The sequence below is a fragment of the Ranitomeya imitator genome, chromosome 9 (genome assembly GCF_032444005.1).
Source record: "Ranitomeya imitator isolate aRanImi1 chromosome 9, aRanImi1.pri, whole genome shotgun sequence".
Classification (NCBI taxonomy): Eukaryota; Metazoa; Chordata; class Amphibia; order Anura; family Dendrobatidae; genus Ranitomeya; species Ranitomeya imitator.
Genome location: NC_091290.1, coordinates 103,413,550 through 103,428,808, shown reverse-complemented (window position 1 = coordinate 103,428,808; position 15,259 = coordinate 103,413,550). Strand labels below are relative to the sequence as shown.

The 15,259-nt window shown below is 51.9% G+C and overlaps 1 non-coding gene across 1 annotated transcript; it reads right to left on the bottom strand.

Annotated features, from left to right (window-relative positions):
* Positions 1 to 1,009: 1,009 nt before the first annotated feature.
* On the bottom strand, positions 1,010 to 1,091 carry TRNAS-UGA (transfer RNA serine (anticodon UGA)). The gene has a single exon. It is a non-coding gene; the product is annotated as a tRNA-Ser (tRNA).
* Positions 1,092 to 15,259: the final 14,168 nt, after the last annotated feature.

Genomic DNA, 15,259 nt, shown 5'->3' with positions numbered 1-15,259 from the left:
AGCAAAGCCTCAAAAACAGACTCAAAAGATGCCGAAAACAATTTTTAGAAAAACACCACCAAAAATGGTGGTGTTTTAAGTTTCATTAATCCTGCTTCATAGGTAGCTTTGGCCACAGAACTCACAGTGATCACTCCATGTATGCTTGGAACATTGAAATCTTTTTTTGGCTTTTGGTATGTTGATTTTAACTTTCTCTTTTTACGTTAAACCTTGGGAACAGGAGAACACAGTGTCAGTGGAAAAATTGAAACATGTGTACGATAAACTGCCCAGGTTCCACTGAGATTTGAATTCAGATCGCTGGATTCAGAGTCCAGAGTGCTAACCAATACACCATGGAACCACACACAAAAAAGACTTGGCTGCAGTTTTGTGTTCTGGAAAGCACAATTGAACTCATGAATCATGGTGAAAACAGGCTCTAAAGCTGTAGTGCAAATCTACAATTAATACACAATGGTAAATTAATATCTCCTAAACTTTTATTCCACAAGTGTGCCAAGGGTTCCACGATATCTCAGCAAGGACAGTTTTAAATGTTGATAAAAAGTGACTAGTAAAAAGAGTGCTAGATCTGTTACTTGGAAAAAGAGCAAGAAAAAAATTAATTGCAAAACTTATACTGTTAGAAAGCTGTTCATCCAGAAGTCGCTAAAAATTTTTCATTGTGTGGTAAAAGGTTTCATCCAAGAGATAATTCAAGGTTGTTGCAAATCAAAGTGCATGTCCCAGTACATCTGCCACAACAATGGTCTGTGGCCGCTAAACAAAAGCGGGAGAAGCACCACTTACCTGGTGCCACACTCACGGTGCTTCTTTTGATTAGCGGCATGATGCACATGAGATGCAGCGCCAGATCGGCTCATGGAATGTGCATCCAAAAATCTAATCAGTCTGATTCTTGAAAACCGTTCCAGAGTTTGCATATCACTGTCATGGGGGTAGACAAGGAAACGCGCAAATTAATCTACTCAGGTAATCAGTCAAAAAGCTTTAGGAATATGTACGTAGTCGGCAGGATTTGAACCTGCGCAGGGAAACCCCAATGGATTTCAAGTCCATCGCCTTAACCACTCGGCCACGACTACTCTGACTTAAACATTTGATGAGATTCACACACCTTTTCTTATAGCACCATGATCAAGATCAGTGATTATCCCTCTGGAAAATATCTCAGAAAATAGAAACAAAATTCTAGGTCCCAGTAAAAATGTAAAAATCTGATTTCGAGTCATCATCAATGGGAACCATGTACAGTTTAAGACTTTGACCTCTTCATAACGTGGATATGGAGTGGGTCCATTCCAAAAACATCCTGAAAATTACTCTGAAAATGCTGAAAACACTGAACAAATTTATTTCCATGTAAAAGAAGACTTGCTGTTCATATGATCGGGCTTTTGGCGTCTTTTAACCACATCAAGTTTCCAATAATTCCAAGCGGTTAACTGAAATAAGCATATCTATCTTCTGGTATTTTTCATTTAGAAGTGCTCCATACTTATAATACAAGTCAATGGCTAGGTTAGAAACACTCCTTAATGGTTCCTAAGTGACTTTTGGTGCATTTTCTGAGCTACAAAGAAAAGCCTCAAAAACAGACTCAAAAGATGCCCAAAACAATTTTTAGAAAAACACCACCAAAAATGGTGGTGTTTTAAGTTTCATTAACCCTGCTTCATAGGTAGCTTTGGCCACAGAACTCACAGTGATCACTGCTTGGAACATTGAAATCTTTTTTTGGCTTTTGGTATGTTGATTTTAACTTTCTCTTTTTATGTTAAACCTTGGGCACAGGAGAACACAGTGTCAGTGGAAAAATTGAAACATGTGTACGAAAAACTGCCCAGGTTCCACTGAGATTTGAACTCAGATCGCTGGATTCAGAGTCCAGAGTGCTAACCATTACACCAAGGAACCACACACAAAGAAGATTTGGCTGCAGTTTTGTGTTTTGGAAAGCACAATTGAACTCATGAATAGTGTTGAGCGAAACCTTCCGATATCGGAAAGTATCGGTATCGGATTGGATCGGCCGATATTCAAAAAATATCGGATATCGCCGATACCGATACCCGATCCCAATGCAAGTCAATGGGACGAAAATATCGGAATTAAAAGAAACCCTTTCTTTCCTTGTAGGTTCATTCTACATGATGGAAAACAACTAAGAATAATGCAGGATGTATTTGGGGAGGTGGCGGAGACATTAAAGTCATAGAGGTGTAGCCCAATCAAATAGAATAGCATTATATATATATTTTTTTTAAAGACGTTAGGATTGACAAAGATATTGACTATTTTTTTTTTTTTAAATATTGATGTTTCACTATTCCACGCTCTTCCCCCCTTTTTTTTTTTTTTACTTTTCCCACACTTTCATCTTCATTATCATCAGCATCTTTGACATCAACTTCTTCACCTTATTCATCATCTTCTATCTATTTTTTTTTTAATTACATTCTTCATATTCATTTTATCCAACTATTATTATTCTTCCTATTCTACTTTTTCATTATATTCACATTTGTGACAGGCATTCCCATAGTTGTTATCTATAAAAGTTTGAAGATTACACCTTCCGTTCTGCCAGTCACAAAAGTTACATTTGTCCGCGTTCAGTTTGGCCTGCAGCATCAGGCTTTATCCAGGGGCACCACGAGGAGGAACGGACTCACCCCCATACACTGCTTAGTCTTCTTCTGCATATAATTTAGATAATATCTTTTGCTCTGATATTAAGTGTTATGCTTAATGTTCTTCTGCTCTTTGTTCTGCAGCCTCTTGTTCTTCTGCTTCTCGGTCTTCCATGTCGTCGTCTCCAGGGTCGTCGTCTCCGCCGTCGTCGTCTCCGCCGTCGTCGTCTCCGCCGTCGTCATCTCCGCCGTCGTCGTCGTCATCGGGGTGGTCTTCAGGGTCGTCATCTCCAGGGTCGTCGTCATCTCAGTGGTTGTCGTCGTCATCTTAGGGGTGGTCTTCCGGGTCGTCGTCTTTAGGGTCTTCAACTTGGAAATGTAGCAGAAGGTACAAGAAGGCTGAGAAAATGCCGAGAACCAGCTGATGGAACTGGAACTCGGATGGCTACCCGAAGGTCCAAGAGCCAATGGAACTACCGAGGACCAGCTGACGTTACTGGAACCCGGTTACTAAGCAGGAGGTACCCGTGCTAAAAAGCACTACCAAGGACCGCCTGACGTTGGCGGAACTCGGATACCCAGAAGGAGGCACCTAAGCCAAAGGCTCTGCCCGGAACCAGCTGACGTTACTGGAACCAGGATGGGGAGCAGAAGGTACAAGAGCAAAAGACACTGCCGAGAACCAGCTGACGGTACTGGAACCCGGATGGGTAGCCGAAGGTCCAAGAGCCAATGGAACTACCGAGGACCAGCTGACGTTACTGGAACCCGGTTACTAAGCAGGAGGTACCCGTGCCTGAAAGCACTACCAAGGACCACCTGACGTTGGTGGAACTCGGATACCCAGAAGGAGGCACCTAAGCCAAAGGCTCTGCCCGGAACCAGCTGACGGTACTGGAACCAGGATGGGGAGCAGAAGGTACAATAGCAAAAGACACTGCCGAGAACCAGCTGACGGTACTGGAACCCGGATGCGTTGGCCAACTGTGCAAGAGCCAATGGCACGACCGGGGACCAGCTGACGGTGCTGGAACCCGGTTACAAAGCTGTAGGTGCCCGCGCTTAAAATCACTACCAAGGACCGCCTGGCGTTTGCGGAACTCGGATACCCAGGAGGAGGCACCTAAGCCAAAGGGGCACCTAAGCCAAAGGCTCTGCCCGGAACCAGCTGACGGTGCTGGAACCAGGTGGTGGACCCGAAGGTCCACAGGAGAGAACAGCTAGGCCGCGAGGCAGCCGCAGTTACCGAACCCCAACAGTCCTACAGGGGGAGCTTGGCCTACTGGCACTACAGAACCAGCCTTGACTACCAATTCACGCAGCCCACATAGGAAGCTCCTAAACTGGAGGCACCCTGGAGTTGGCTAACCCGACCGCAACACGACGGGGCAATGCATAGGTGTCTCAGTGAGTTTGACAGTACCCGGAAACAGCTGACGGTGCTGGAACCAGGCTGGGCACGAGGGAGTACCCGTGACAAAAACACTGCCGGGAACCAGCTGGCGGTGCTGGAACCCGGATGCGTTACCCCAGTGTGCAAGAGCCAATGGCACCGAGGACCAGCTGACGGTGCTGGAACCAGGTTACTAAGCTGTAGGTGCCCGCGCTTAAAAGCACTACCAAGGACCGCCTGGCGTTGGTGGAACTTGGATACCCAGGAGGAGGCACCTAAGCCAAAGGCTCTGCCCGGAACCAGCTGACGGTGCTGGAAGAAGGCGGTGGACCCGAAGGTCCACAGGAGAGGAGAGAACAGCTAGGCCGCGAGGCAGCCGCAGTTACCGAACCCCAACAGTCCTACAGGGGGAGCTTGGCCTACTGGCACTACAGAACCAGCCTTGACTACCAATTCACGCAGCCCACATAGGAAGCTCCTAAACTGGAGGCACCCTGGAGTTGGCTAACCCGACCGCAACACGACGGGGCAACGCATAGGTGTCTCAGTGAGTTTGACAGGACCCGGAAACAGCTGACGGTGCTGGAACCAGGCTGGGCACGAGGGAGTACACGTGACAAAAACACTGCCGGGAACCAGCTGGCGGTGCTGGAACCCGGATGCGTCGCCCCAGTGTGCAAGAGCCAATGGCACCGAGGACCAGCTGACGGTGCTGGAACCCGGTTACTAAGCTGTAGGTGCCCGCGCTTAAAAGCACTACTAAGGACCGCCTGGCGTTGGCGGAACTCGGATACCGAGGAGGAGGCACCTAAGCCAAAGGCTCTGCCCGGAACCAGCTGACGGTGCTGGAACCAGGCGGTGGACCCGAAGGTCCACAGGAGAGGAGAGAACAGCTAGGCCGCGAGGCAGCCGCAGTTACCGAACCCCAACAGTCCTACAGCGGGAGCTTGGCCTACTGGCACTACAGAACCAGCCTTGACTACCAATTCACGCAGCCCACATAGGAAGCTCCTAAACTGGAGGCACCCTGGAGTTGGCTAACCCGACCGCAACACGACGGGGCAACGCATAGGTGTCTCAGTGAGTTTGACAGGACCCGGAAACAGCTGATGGTGCTGGAACCAGGCTGGGCACGAGGGAGTACCCGTGACAAAAACACTGCCGGGAACCAGCTGGCGGTGCTGGAACCCGGATGCGTCGCCCCAGTGTGCAAGAGCCAATGGCACCGAGGACCAGCTGACGGTGCTGGAACCCGGTTACTAAGCTGTAGGTGCCCGCGCTTAAAAGCACTACCAAGGACCGCCTGGCGTTGGTGGAACTCGGATACCCAGGAGGAGGCACCTAAGCCAAAGGCTCTGCCCGGAACCAGCTGACGGTGCTGGAACCAGGCGGTGAACCTGAAGGTCCACAGGAGAGGAGAGAACAGCTAGGCCGCGAGGCAGCCGCAGTTACTGAACCCCAACAGTCCTACAGCGGGAGCTTGGCCTACTGGCACTACAGAACCAGCCTTGACTACCAATTCATGCAGCCCACATAGGAAGCTCCTAAACTGGAGGCACCCTGGAGTAGGCTAACCCGACCGCAACACGACGGGGCAACGCATAGGTGTGTCAGTGAGTTTGACAGGACCCGGAAACAGCTGACGGTGCTGGAACCAGGCTGGGCAGGAGGGAATACCCGTGACAAAGACACTGCCGAGAACCAGCTGACGGTGCTGGAACCCGGATGCGTTGCCTATTCAAGATTGTCTTCCTAGAGCCCAAACTAGCGGTGTTGGAGCAAAGGGTAAGCAGGGGGAGCAGAGTGTAGGCCGAAGCCTGCACTGGAGGCAGCTTTGTGTCTGCTTTGCGTTTGCAGGACACGTTGCCGGCTACACAGCGGGGGAAGAGCTGGCGTTGCTGAACCCCACTGACACATTGGCTGGTGTTTTTATCTGTGCAGCTAGCACTTCCGGGCAAAAACTGGCGGTGTTAGAGCCCAGGGTCAGCAGCAGGAGGAGGAGAGGAGCAGAGTGTAGGCCGCAGCCTAATTGAACCAATTTCAAAGGTAACCTTTAACCCACCCTCAAGTGTTACAATGTAGAAGAGCCACACCTTGTGCAGCAGTAATGCTCCACAAGTGATAGGTTGCTCTTTAAATTTTGCTCATTGCACACACAGAATGAAAGACGTACACAATTTTGCCCATTGTACAGTAGAACTGTATTGGAGGCATGACTTGTCTTTTTAAGGAGACACGGCACAGGTGTCCAAAAATAACGCCTCGGTGCTGGGCGCATCCTCCTGAGCGTTGTTATTTGCTGTACAGGAGTCTGCGCTCTTGTGTTATCCCTTGGCAATGCCCTGTGAGCGCTGCCCGTCTTCTGACCTCATTTCATGTTGGCCGGTGCAGTTAGCGATGGCCATGAATCCCAGACCCACAGTGTGATTTCTAAAATTCACACTGCGGGTCTGGGATTCCTGGCCTTGTGCAGTAAATATGTTCGCCGCTCACTCATGTCCTTACACCTGCCTCAGACTGGGCGGCCTCAGCTGATCCCTTATCGCATGCCGCGGCCATGAGGCCGCACAGTCTGAAGAAGGCGGAAGGAGGGGAGTGAAGACAGGCGATTATATGCACTGCCTGTGCCCATCAAGCACACCCTCGCTGTCAAAATAAATGAGACAACGAGGGGGGTTGTGTCGGGCAGGGCGGACGCACAGGCACAGCCAGCCAACCAATGATGTCAGAAGACGGGCAGCGCTACCAAGGGGGGTGCTGCGTATCATTAGTAAGGAAAGTCACACCTCAGGGGCAGTGTAATGGACTCTATTGAGACACATTTTGTACGTGTTGAGTTCCACGTGGGCAAGGAGAAAAAGTCAGCCACATTGTACAAATGCAGCAGTACTGCTGTACAAGGTGGCTGTTATACATAGAAACACCTGGGGGTGGGGGTCAGGGTCCCTTTAATTTCAGTTCAGGTGCCTGCATGGCGTTTGCAGGTCACGTTGCCGGCTACACAGCAGGGGAACAGCTGGCGGTGCTGAACCCCACTAACACATTGGCTGGTGTTTTTCTCTGTGCAGCTAGCACATCCGGGCCCCAACAGGCGGTGTTAGAGCCCAGGGTCAGCAGGAGGAGGACAGGAGCAGAGTGTAGGCCGAAGCCTGCACTGGTGGCAGCTTTTGGTCTGTTGTGCCAGTGTGGCTTGTGCTGGACACGATGCCGGCTACACAGCAGGGGAACAGCTGGCGGTACTGAACCCCACTAACACATTGGCGGGTGTTTTTCTCTGTGCAGCTAGCACGTCCGGGCCCCAACTGGTGGTGTTAGAGCCCAGGGTCAGCAGGAGGAGGAGAGGAGCAGAGTGTAGGCCGAAGCCTGCACTGGTGGCAGCTTTTGGTCTGTTGTGCCAGCGTGGCTTGTGCTGGACACGATGCCGGCTACACAGCAGGGGAACAGCTGGCGGTACTGAACCCCACTAACACATTGGTGGGTGTTTTTCTCTGTGCAGCTAGCACGTCCGGGCCCCAACTGGCAGTGTTAGAGCCCATGGTCAGCAGGAGGAGAGGAGCAGAGTGTAGGCCGAAGCCTAGTAGAACCAATTTCAAAGGTAACCTTTAACCCCCCCTCAGGTGTTGCAAAGTACAAGAGCCACACCTTGTGCAGCAGTAATGCTGCACAAGTCAGAGGTTGCTCTATGAATTTTGCTCATTGCACACGCAGAATGAAAGACGTACACAATTTTGCCCATTATACAGTAAGACTGTATTGGAGGCGTGATTTTTGATTTAAAGGAGACGCAGCACAGGTGCACAAAAAAAACGCCTTGGTGCTGGGCGCAGCCTCCTGAGCGTTGTTATTTGCTGTACAGGAGTCTGCGGTCTTGTTACCCCTTGGCCATGCGCTGTGAGCGCTACCTGTCTTATGACCTCATTTCATGTTGGCTGGTGCGGTTAACGATGGCCATGAATCCCAGACCCACAGTGTCTTTTAATAAAGTCACAGTGCGGGGCTGGGATTCGTGGCCTTGTGCAGTAAATATCTTCGCCGCTCACACATGTCCTTACACCTGCTTCAGACTGGGCGGCCTCAGCTGCTCCCTTATCGCATGCCGCAGGCCATGAGGCTGCACAGTTTGAAGAAGGCGGAAGGAGGGGAGTGAAGACAGGCGAAGATATGCACTGCTTGTGCCCATCAATCACACCCTCGCAGTCCAAATATATCAGACAACGAGGGGCGTTGTGTCGGGCAGGGCGGACGCACAGGCACAGCCAGCCAACTAATGATGTCAGAAGACGCCTAGCGTTACCAAGGGGGTGCTGCGTGTCATTTAAAAGGAGAATCACACCTCAGGGGCAGTGTAATGGACTCTAATGAGACACATTTTGTGCGTGTTGAGTTCCACGTGGGCAAGGAGAAAAAGTCAGCCACCCTGTACAAATGCAGCAGTACTGCTGTACAAGGTGGCTGTTATACATAGAAACACCTGGGGGGGGGGCCAGGGTCCCTTTAATTTCAGTTCCGGTGCCTGCATGGCGTTTGCAGGACACGTTGCCAGCTACACAGCAGGGGAACAGCTGGCGGTGCTGAACCCCACTAACACATTGGCGGGTGTTTTTCTCTGTGCAGCTAGCACTTCCGGGCCCCAACTGGCGGTGTTAGAGCCCAGGGTCAGAAGGAGGAGGAGAGGAGCAGAGTGTAGGCCAAAGCCTGCACTGTTGGCAGCTTTTTGTCTGTTGTGCCAGCGTGGCTTGTGCTGGACACGATGCCGGCTACACAGCAGGGGAACAGCTGGCGGTGCTGAACCCCACTAACACATTGGCTGGTGTTTTTATCTGTGCAGCTAGCACATCCGGGCCCCAACTGGCGGTGTTAGAGCCCAGGGTCAGCAGCAGGAGGAGGAGAGGAGCAGAGTGTAGGCCGCAGCCTAATTGAACTAATTTAAAAGGTAACCTTTAACCCACCCTCAGGTGTTACAATGTAGAAGAGCCACACCTTGTGCAGCAGTAATGCTACACAAGTGATAGGTTGCTCTATGAATTTTGCTCATTGCACACGCAGAATGAAAGACATACACAATTTTGCCCATTGTACAATAGAACTGTATTGGAGGCGTGACTTGTCTTTTTAATGAGACGCAGCACAGGTGTCCAAAAATAACGCCTTGGTGCTGGGCGCTGCTTCCTGAGCGTTGTTATTTGCTGTACAGGAGTCTGCGCTCTTGTGTTATCCCTTGGCAATGCCCTGTGAGCGCTGCCCGTCTTCTGACCTCATTTCATGTTGGCCGGTGTGGTTAGCGATGGCCATGAATCCCAGACCCACAGTGTGTTTTCTAAAATTCACACTGCGGGTCTTGGATTCATGGCCTTGTGCAGTAAATATGTTCGCCGCTCACTCATGTCCTTACACCTGCCTCAGACTGGGCGGCCTCAGCTGATCCCTTATCGCATGCCGCGGCCATGAGGCCGCACAGTCTGAAGAAGGCGGAAGGAGGGGAGTGAAGACAGGCGATTATATGCACTGCTTGTGCCCATCAAGCACACCCTCGCTGTCAAAATAAATGAGACAACGAGGGGGGTTGTGTCGGGCAGGGCGGACGCACAGGCACAGCCAGCCAACTAATGATGTCAGAACACGGGCAGCGCTCCCAAGGGGGGTGCTGCTGCGTGTCATTAAAAAGGATAGTCACACCTCAGGGACAATGTAATGTTCTCTAATGAGACACATTTTGTGCGTGTTGAGTTCCACGTGGGCAAGGAGAAAAAGTCAGCCACCTTGTACAAATGCAGCAGTACTGCTGTACAAGGTGGCTGTTATACATAGAAACACCTGGGGGGGGGGGGCCAGGGTCCCTTTAATTTCAGTTCAGGTGCCTGCGTGGCGTTTGCAGGTCACGTTGCCGGCTACACAGCAGGGGAACAGCTGGCGGTGCAGAACCCCACTAACACATTGGCTGGTGTTTTTCTCTGTGCAGCTAGCACGTCCGGGCAAAAACTGGTGGTGTTAGAGCCCAGGGTCAGCAGGAGGAGGAGAGGAGCAGAGTGTAGGCCGAAGCCTGCACTAGTGGCAGCTTTTGGTCTGTTGTGCCTGCGTGGTGTTTGCAGGACACGTTGCTGGCTACACAGCAGGGGAACAGCTGGCGTTGCTGAACCCCACTAACACATTGGCGGGTGTTTTTCTCTGTGCAGATAGCACTTCTGGGCTCAAACTGGAGGTGTTAGAGCCCAGGGTCAGCAGGAGGAGGAGAGGAGCAGAGTTTAGGCCGAAGCCTAGTTGAACCAATTTCAAAGGTCACCTTTAACCCCCCCTCAGGTGTTACAAAGTATAAGAGCCACAACTTGTGCAGCATTAATGCTGCACAAGTCAATGGTTGCTCTATGAATTTTTCAACTTGCACACGCTGAATGAAACACGTACACAATTTAGCCCAGTATATAGTCAAACTGTTGTGGAGTCGTGAGTGACTTTTCTTTTTAAGGAGACGCAGCACAGGTGTCAAAATGTACAACTAGGTGCTGTGCGCATCCTCCTGAACGTTGTTATTTGCTGTACAGGAGTTTGCGCTCTTGTGTTATCCCTTGGCAATGCCCTGTGAGCGCTGCCTGTCTTCTGACCTCATTTCATGTTGGCCGGTGCGGTTAGCGATGGCCATGAATCCCAGACCCACAGTGTGATTTCTAAAAGTCACACTGCGGGTCTGGGATTCCTGGCCATATGTTCGCCGCTCACTCATGTCCTTACACCTGCTTCAGACTGGGCGGCCTCAGCTGAGCCCTTATCGCCTGCCACGGCCATGAGGCCGCACAGTCTGAAGAAGGCGGAAGGAGATGAGTTAAGACAGGCGAACATATGCACTGCACATGCCCATCAATCACACCCTCGCAGTCAAAATACATGAGACAACGAGGGGGGTTGTGTCGGGCAGGGCGGACGCACAGGCACAGCCAGCCAACCAATGATGTCAGAAGACGGGCAGCGCTACCAAGGGGGGTGCTGCGTATCATTAGTGAGGAAAGTCTCACCTCAGGGGCAGTGTAATGGACTCAAATGAGACACATTTTGTACGTGTTGAGTTCCACGTGGGCAAGGAGAAAACGTCAGCCACCTTGTACAAATGCAGCATTACTGCTGTACAAGGTGGCTGTTATACATAGAAACACCTGGGGGGGGCAGGGTCCCTTTAATTTCAGTTCAGGTGCCTGCATGGCGTTTGCAGGACACGTTGCCAGCTACACAGCAGGGGAACAGCTGGCGGTGCTGAACCCCACTAACACATTGGCGGGTGTTTTTCTCTGTGCAACTAGCACGTCCGGGCAAAAACTGGCGGTGTTAGAGCCCAGGGTCAGCAGGAGGAGCAGAGTGTAGGCCGAAGTCTACACTGGTGGCAGCCTTTGTTCTGTTGTGCCAGCGTGGCTTGTGCTTGACACGTTGCCGACTACACAGCAGGGGAACAGCTGGCGGTGCTGAACCCCACTGACACATCAGCGAGTGTTTTTTCTGTGTAGACAACACTTCCAGGTGGCAACTGACAGTGTTGAAACCCAGGGAATCAAAGAGGAGCAGAGTGTAGGCCAAAGCCTGCAGTGGAGCAAGTTGAAAGGGAACCTTTAACCCCTCCCCAGGCATTTGTTGCTGAAAGAGCCATCTTGTACAGCAGTAATACTGCACTTGGAAAATGGTGGCTCCTAAAATTATGCTCCTTGCATACGCTGAAGTACACACTCATACAATGTGTCCCCTCACACCGTTAAACCGTCCCGGAGGTGGGACTTTCCTTTGTAATGTGACACGGCACAGCCGTCATTCCAACCCCCTTGGTGCCGTGCGCCACCTCCTCAAGTTGTTTGGTTCTGTCACGGAGCCCGCGCTGTAATGTTATCCCTTGGCCATGCACAGTTAGCGGTGCCCGTCTTCTGACATCATTTAGGTGTCAGGCTGGCAGTGCCTGTGCGTCCAAGCTGCCCGAGATCCAACCTCGCAGTGTCATCTAATGTAATCCCACTGCGGGCCTGGGATCCATGGGCATGCGCAGTGCATATCATCGCCTCTCACTTCCCTCCTTCCTGCTTCTTAAGACTGTGCGGCGTCACGGCCGTGGCATGCTATTAGGGATCAGCTGACGCCGCCTAGTCTGAAGAAGCGTGAAGAAGGGGAGTGAGAGGCTAGTATATGCACTGTGCATGGCCATGGATACCAGGCCCACTGTGGGATCACATTAGACGACACTGCTAGGTGGGATTTCGGGCAGCGTGGACGCACAGGCGCAGCCAGGACGACAACAAATGATGTCAGAGGACGGGCAGCGCAAACTGTGCATGGCCAAGGGATAACATAACAGCGCAGGCTCCATGACGGAATCAAACAACGCTAAGGAGGCGGCGCACGGAGCCAAGGGGGTAGGAATGACAGCTGTGCTGCGTCACATTACAAAGGTAAGTCCCACCTCCGGGACGGTTGGACGTGTGAGGGGACACCTTACATGAGTGTGTAGTTCAGCGTTTCCAAGGAGCATAATTTCAAGAGCGACCTTCTCCTTGTGCAGTATTAGTGCTGCACAAGGTGGCTCTTTCAGTAACAAACGCCTAGGGGGGGGGGACAGGTCCCCTTACATTTTAGTTGTGCCAGCGTGGCGGTCGCATGACACGTTGCCGGATACACAGCTGGGGATCAGCTGACGTTACTGAACCCCAATAACAGAGGAGCAACTGTTGACTGTGCAGACAGCACTTCCAGGCACCAACTGGCGGTGTTAGAGCCCAGGGACAGCAGGAGGAGCAGATTGGAGGTATTGCCACACACACAGCTGGGGATCAGCTGACGTTACTGAACCCCAATAACAGAGGAGGGACTGTTGACTGTGCAGACAGCACTTCCAGGCACCAACTGGCGGTGTTAGAGCCCAGGGACAGCAGGAGGAGCAGATTGGAGGTATTGCCGCACACACAGCTGGGGATCAGCTGATGTTACTGAACCCCAATAACAGAGGAGGGACTGTTGACGGTGCAGACAGCACTTCCAGGCACCAACTGGCGGTGTTAGAGCCCAGGGACAGCAGGAGGAGCAGATTGGAGGTATTGCCGCACACACAGCTGGGGATCAGCTGACGTTACTGAACCCCAATAACAGAGGAGCGACTGTTGACTGTGCAGACAGCACTTCCAGGCACCAACTGGCGGTGTTAGAGCCCAGGGACAGCAGGAGGAGCAGAGGAACAGAGTGTAGGCCGAAGCCTGATTGGAGCAAGTTGAAAGGGAACCTTTAACCCCCCCCCAAGACGTTTGTAGCTGAAAGAGCCATCTTGTGCAGCAAGATGCAAAAGGAAAAGGTTGCTCTTTTAATTATGCTCCTTGCAAACACAGAAGTAAACACTAAAAATGTGTCCCCTTATACCGTAAAACCGTCCCGGAGGTGCGAATTTCCTTCGTAATGGGACGCAGCACAGCTGTCATTCCTATCCCCTTGGTGCCGTGCGCTGCCTCCTCAGCATTGTTTTAAGCTGTCACGGAGCCTGCGCTGTTCTGTTATCCCTTGGCCATGTCCAATTAGCGCTGCCTGTCTTCTGACATATTTTGGTGTCAGGCTGTCAGTGCCTGTGCGTCCACGCTGCTCCAGATCCCACCTCGCAGTGTCCTCTAACGTAATCCCACTGCGGGCCTTGGATCCATGGGCATGCACAGTGCATATCTTCGACTCTCACTCCCCTCTTTCCCTCTTCTTCAGACTGTGCGGTGTCACGGCCGTGGCATGCTATTAGGGATCAGCTGACGGCGCACAGTCTAAAGAAGGCGGAGGGAGATGAGCGAGAGCCCGAGGGGAAGATATGCACTGCGCATGCCCATGGATCCCAGGCCCGCAGTGTGATTCAATCAGAAGACACTGCGAGGCGGGATCTCGGGCACAGGCGCAGCCAGCCTGACACCAAATTATGTCAGAAGACAGGCAGCGCAAATAGGGCATGGCCAAGGGATAACAGAACAGCGCAGGCTCCGTGACAGCTTAAAACAACGCTGAGGAGGCAGCGCATCGCAGCAAGGGGGTAGGAATGACGGCTGTGCTGCGTCAAATTACGAAGGAAAGTCCCAGCTCCGGGACAGTATAACGGTATCAGTGAACACATTTTATAAGTTCTGCGTGTGCAAGGAGCTAAACTAAAAGAGCTACCTTTTCCTTGTGCAGCATTACTGCTGCACAAGGTGGCTCTTTCAGTAACAAACGACGGGGGGGGGGGAACAGGTTCCCTTACATTTAGGTTGTTGTGCCAGCGTGGCGGTCGCAGGACACATTGCCGGCTACACAGCTGGGGATCAGCTGACGTTACTGAAACCCAATAACACTGGGTCGTATGTTTTTACTGTGCAGCCTGCACTTCTGAGCCGCAACTGGCGGTGTTGTAGCCCAGGAATAGCAGTTCAGGTGGTAGAAAGATGAACACAGCAGGAGACCTGGATGACACCCAATTACTTAATCAGGCAGAGGAGTGGCAAATTCCTGCGAGATCCAGGCCTGGTTCATTTTCAGGAAAGTAAGCCGGTCAACGTTATCGGAGGATAGTCACATGCGACGGTCTGTTAGTACACCACCTGCGGCACTAAAGACACGTTCCGATAAGACACTAGCCGCAGGGCAAGCCAGCACCTCCAATGCATACTGGCTTAGCTCTGGCCATGTATCCAGCTTAGAGACCCAAAACTTGAACGGGGAAGAGCCGTCTGGGAGTACAGTAAGAGGGCAAGCCATGTAGTCTGTCACCATCTGACGGAACCGTTGCCTCCTGCTGACTGGAGCTGCCGGTGATGGTGCAGACATTTGGGGCGGGCACACAAAAGTGTGCCAGAGTTGTGCCATACTGGGCTTGCCTTGGGCAGAGGCACTGCTTCTGCTCCCTCTTTGGGCAGAGCCTCCCCCACTGCCTCGACGCACTGAGCTGCTTTGTAAAGCACTAGCAGCACTCCTCTCAGTTGGACTGGAGAAGATGATGGAATTCACCAGTGTGTCGTGGTACTCCCGCAATTTACGCTCCCGGGTCAACGCTGGGATGAGGTTTTGGACGTTGTCCCGGTAGCGAGGATCGAAGAGGGTGAACACCCAATAATCAGGCATGTTGAGAATGTGGTCGATGCGGCGGTCGTTTCTCAGCCACTGCAGCATGAAATCCACCATGTGCTGCAGACTGCCAACTGGCCCAGAAACGCTGTCCCCTGCTTGAGACATGATCTCTGGCCGCTCGTCATCACCCCACCCT